A 5,449-nucleotide genomic window follows, 5' to 3' on the forward strand; every position below is an offset into this window, starting at 1 on the left:
TTCACAGTGCTCACCATAGCACATACCCTCCCCAATGTCTACCACCCAGCCACCCATCCATCCCACCCCCCATCACTCCAGCAACCCTCAGTTTGTTTCCTGAAATTAAGAATTCCTCATATCAGTGAGGTCATATGATACATGTCTTTCTCTGATTGACTTATTTCGCTCAGCATGATACCCTCCAGTTCTATCCACGTCATTGCAAATGGCAAGATTTTGGGTTTTTTGATGGCTGCATAATATTCCAGTGTGTGTGTGTGTGTGTGTGTGTGTGTGTGTGTGTGTGTGTGTGTGTATACATATCACATCTCTTTATCCATTCATCTATTGATGGACATCTTGGCTCTTTCCATAGTTTGACTATTGTCGACATTGCTGCTATAAACATTGGGGTGCACATACCCCTTTGGATCACTACTTTTGTGTCTTTGGGGTAAATACACAGTAGTGCAATTGCTGGGTCATAGGGTAGCTCTATTTTCAACTTTTTGAAGAATCTCCATTTTTACTGTTTTTTGAAAGTTTTTTTTTTCTTTCATTTGGAAGAGTGCTCCTTCATATCCCTATATTGATCTCCAGAAGCCTGTTCAAACCTTCAGACTTCTAATCTCCTTTTTACTTTTGTCATAGTCTGTTGTATAGAGAGGCCCATTGTAGAAAGCAGAGAGGCTGGTTCTTGTTTTTCTACTGTAAGAGGCTGTCTATTAAATAGAACATTCCTTCTAGATGTTATATTAGAAAAACTAGGTATATTTTTTCCACAGCCAGATGCTTCCTCTATAAATAGAGGCAGAACCCCAAAGCAAGAATTGGGAACTGGAATCTGTTTTCTCATTCATATGCCTTCGGATAGACATGTTTTTGCTCTTCGTATAAACAACATCATCACCCTGTAAGAGCCACTGGTGCCATACTCTACCATATCAATTTGCCTTTACCATTTACTCATAACATTGAGCAAAAAAAGGTTTACATTGTGATTGAGCCAGACATATAAGGCCAAAGTATAAACTCATTTTCAAAAGGTGGGCTACTTTAACCATTCAGAAAAAGAAAGAAACTATAGCAGATGTTTGTTTTTCCACTTACTCATGTATCAGCATATGAAAATTAGCAGAACGCATTTATGTATGTGTGTGTGTTTCCAGTCATTCATACACTCATATAGATTGATATATGTTTATATAATATATATCATATACTCTGTACTTAGTAACAGCATTTACAAAGTCTTGTATCAGCGATTTATTCATCTACCCTGGGAGTAGTGTTAATTGCTCTATTATACTAATGGTTTATATATAACCCAACCTTCAAATGAGCTTCATTTAAAGTTGGCAATGCTAGTTTACACCTGCAAAAAGGTGAGTATTTTTATCCTAGCTTGGGAGTAGAGGAGGCTGTTTCTCATCACCTGGCATATGCCTAAAGAATAATATTTTTGTTTGCTTTGATTATTATGCAAAGCCACAAGGCAGACTTTGTATTAAAAGAAATTTGCTAAAGAACTTTAGGGAAAAATCATGGCTCTCGCAAAGTAACCACATGTTGGACAGGTGTTTATTTAAAACATTTGTTTGAATACATATGAGGCAGAGTGAATAGGATTACAGATTTTTCCTGCTTGCAAATTTATCATTCCATTATTTAGATAGTATTTTCTAACCTGAAAAATACAATAATTTTTGCCTTTATCAAGTATTTTATTTTGCTTTATCTATCATCTATCTATCTATCATCTATCATCTATCATCTATCATCTATCATCTATCTATTTATTTTAAAATGAGGCAATTTATTAACCCAGCATTTGTTCTAATGCTTCTTGTTGGCATTCGCCACCCATCCAGCAATTCTGTCCAGATCTCTGTCCCTCAGATGTCAGTTTCCCACTCCCATCTCGGTCCTCTTCTGCCATTTTCAGCCCCTCTTGGGCTTGGAGGACCATGCGGGCCACACTTTTGGAGCCTCTGCTGAAATGGCTAGGCATGACCCTGTTTCTCTGACCTCCCCCATAAATCTTAGTTGTGGAGCTGACCCCAGTGCCACCTCAGAGGTACAGGTGCCGTGCTGTGGAAGCTGCTCCTTTGTAGAACTAGTTTTCATTGTAGGCCAGCTTGACAGTGTCTACCTATTCAGGGACTTCCAGCTCCCCCAACTTTTAGAGGAAGGCTGTCAGGGCTCTGACGAACTCCTGCTAGTTCATGTCTTTTACAGTAACTCCAGGCATCATGTGCCTTCGGCACTGCCATCCAGGGGAAAGGCCAAGCTGTTTTATTAATGGAGACTATATTTTCTTGCTTTGTGTAACATGCATAGACAGCATTCAGCTATTTATAAGTAATCTCATTCTCACACTTAGTTTATTTGAATACCATTAGATTAAATGATTTAGAGATATGTGGGGTAATCTCTTTCTAGCACACAATGTGTGACAGCTGAAGCATTATCTAGTAGCAATCTGCACTGATCTAAGATGAAGCAGTATGAATGATGTGGAAGGCTTTGAACCACCCCATGACTTTCAATGTGATATTTTTATTTCCCACCTCAACACCAAGGTCATCTTAAAGTTCCCCATCAAAATGTAAGCTCCTTGAGGGCAGGGGCCTTGCCCATCTTATTCATGTCTATATGCAAAGTCCTTAGGATGCTACCTGGTTCAATACATACCTGTTTAATAAATGAGAAAGGGTGTGAAAAAGAAAATCTAAATATTTATCTAGAATTTCAAAGAGTATGTGTGTGCATGAATATGTGCATGCACCTGTGTGTTTAAAAGAGAGAAAGAGAGACAAAGCGAAACAGTATTCACTGAAATTCCATTTTTTTAACATTAAAAACTATTCTGTCCACAAAGGTTCAGTGAAATATTTTTTATATAAAAATTATTGGGTTGATAATTTGGAATGATAAATTATGATTGTGTTTCTTTGTTGAATAGTTGTATCTTCCCAGAGTTTTGATGCAAACTCAATAAACAGTGTTTATTGAACATCTGCTGTGTGCCCACAGGGACTCTGAGAGAAACTAGGGATATAAGGTGGAAAAGCTTATATGTTTATCTCATTATTTTCATAGTATGATAAATAAACGTTGTCTATAACTGCTTCAGCAAGTAGTAATATTTTAAGGCATTTCCTAAGGAGTTAAAAAAAAAAAAAACAGCCACTAGAGTGAAAAGAACTGCTATTAGATTCAGTTACTTATTTTCCATTACAATAATTTAGTTTTCTTTTTCAGGTCTCTAAACAATTAACAAGATAATAAGTGACACAGGAGAAATGTTGACCTCTTGATCTCATCGTCCGTCACTCTTTGTCTTATTAATGCTTTCATCAATCATTTCTTATGACTGTTGAGATAAATCTAGATACAGAAAAGGTGCCTCCTTTCTCTGTATAAACCCAATCAATGCAATGAAAAAAATGGGTACACTTAGGAAAAGAAACCAAGATATACTTACCTTTTATTGTGACGATAACTGCAAGATAACAGAAATTGCTAAAAACCAGTGCAGATTTGTTTTTTCAATCAAGTTGCCTAGATAAGTAATGATTCAAACTCAGAAAAGCTTCTGTGCTGTGCCGGTCTGAATGGAGAAAATAAATGCACAGATCATAAATTAATGCCTGGAAACAGACCATGAACTTTTGCCAGCAACAGCTAATTTGCAACAATGGGGGCTTGGTGAAAATGACAGTTTCAGTCGGCATGGGGAGGCAAGCAGAGCCATTTGAGAGGATGGAGAGCATTGTGCCTGCCAATTGATGTTGGCAGGGGATTGTCAACCCACTGAGTACCAGGACTCATCAGCATATTTAATGTTATGAGCATAGACATTGTCTTTAAAAACATAAGCCATGAGAGGGCAATGCGGGCTGCAGACTGCACAGAATAGCATCTCAGGCAGGTGGATGGCACAGATACTTATTAAAGTTGTGGCATGTGGGAAATAGAAATAGAAAGGAGCCAGATACAAGGAGAAAGAGGTGAAACGCCCAAAGTAAAAACTAAAAGTAACAAATGTTCAATGCAAAAAAAAAAAAAAGAGGAAAAGACAAATAATAGAAAATACGGAAAAGCGCAAAGGGAATAAAAGTTATTCTAGCACCATCACCACAAATGGTACTGTTAAAACTTTGTTGTAAGATTCTTTTAGCATTTTTAGCTCAAGAATTTAAAATAACTTAAAAAAAGAGGTATTAAGAGATATGTTGGCCAGATCTATTATAATGAAGATAGTATTAACTTCCCCGTATGTCTTGAATTATGAGCTAATCTGTAAATTAGAATAATTGCAGCCTACTGGAACTACCAAAAATGTTATGGACACCTTCTACTAATTTATAATCTTATCTACATAACAGCAAACATATTCTGAGAATAGTTGCCCATGTGTATATATCAATAGAAATTAATGAGACTATAGGCTAGTTATAATTACATTACATTAAATTCCTCTGCTTCAAAATACTTGTGAACAGGTGGTCTATGTCACAAGAAAATCTTTCAGTTGTTCATAAATAATCTCACAAACTTTTACATATGTTGTACTTTTTGTTCAGTGTTGAAAATACAAGAAATAATATATAATCAGGTATACTGGGATAAAATCTTAAAGCAATAACTGATGAGTTTTCATACTTTGGGTTCCTGGAATTCCTTTACTTATGTTGGTCTTATCTCTCAGGCTAAGCATTGAAACCACAATTTTTCCTAGAAAAACTGTACTTGTGGAATGAATGACCCCCATCTGCCCCACAAACCTTCCGTTCTCAAACCCAGAATAGGTGAAGATACTCTCTCTAAGGAGAGATGACAAGAGGTTAGAGAAAAAGTAAAAGAAGTAGACTCTGGGAGCTTTGCTGAAGTAGAATGAGGTTCTGCAGTGTAGCAGGGTACCTGATTGGGATGCTGAAAGCAGATGGGAATGGGAGCTGATCTTTCCATATTCTTTGTATCCCAGAATGTAGTGGGGGAAAAAATTTTTTTTTCATTAGATCCAACGAAGTTTCAGGCTTTAGTTAAGAGAAAGAAGCTATTGAGAGTCTCAAGGATATGATGAGGGTGAACTACAGCAGTGGCAAATATAAATACCAAATTGAACAAGTGTCCCTTACATCTTCAGAGCTATAGACTCTATGGATTCTGGCAGGAGAGAAGATGGCCTCAGGTCCACTCACCCTGCACCAAAACTGATTGCATAATGGTAGATTAGGGATTTTTTGGTCATCAAGTAGAATAGGGCTTGAAATACTTTAAAATCCAGTTACAAAGTAGAAAAAATAACTTCATCTGTACCCTTGGGTATTCAAACTCAACAAACCAGCCTACTTCTAGGGTATTTTAGAGCTGATAATTACATTCTCAATTAACCTCACAATAACTATATTGTAGGTATTATTAGCCCCCGCTTTTTAATCATTCATCATTAAAAATGTAT

At 36.8% G+C, this 5,449-nt stretch overlaps 1 pseudogene; it reads right to left on the bottom strand.

The window, feature by feature from the left end:
* Positions 1–1,818: 1,818 nt before the first annotated feature.
* Positions 1,819–2,233, bottom strand: LOC112825770 (small ribosomal subunit protein eS19 pseudogene; annotated as a pseudogene).
* Between the last annotated feature and the right edge of the window lie 3,216 nt (positions 2,234–5,449).

The sequence above is a fragment of the Callorhinus ursinus genome, unplaced genomic scaffold (assembly GCF_003265705.2).
Source record: "Callorhinus ursinus isolate GAN/ISIS: 27379988/994484 unplaced genomic scaffold, GSC_fseal_2.0 scaffold4, whole genome shotgun sequence".
Lineage (NCBI taxonomy): Eukaryota > Metazoa > Chordata > Mammalia > Carnivora > Otariidae > Callorhinus > Callorhinus ursinus.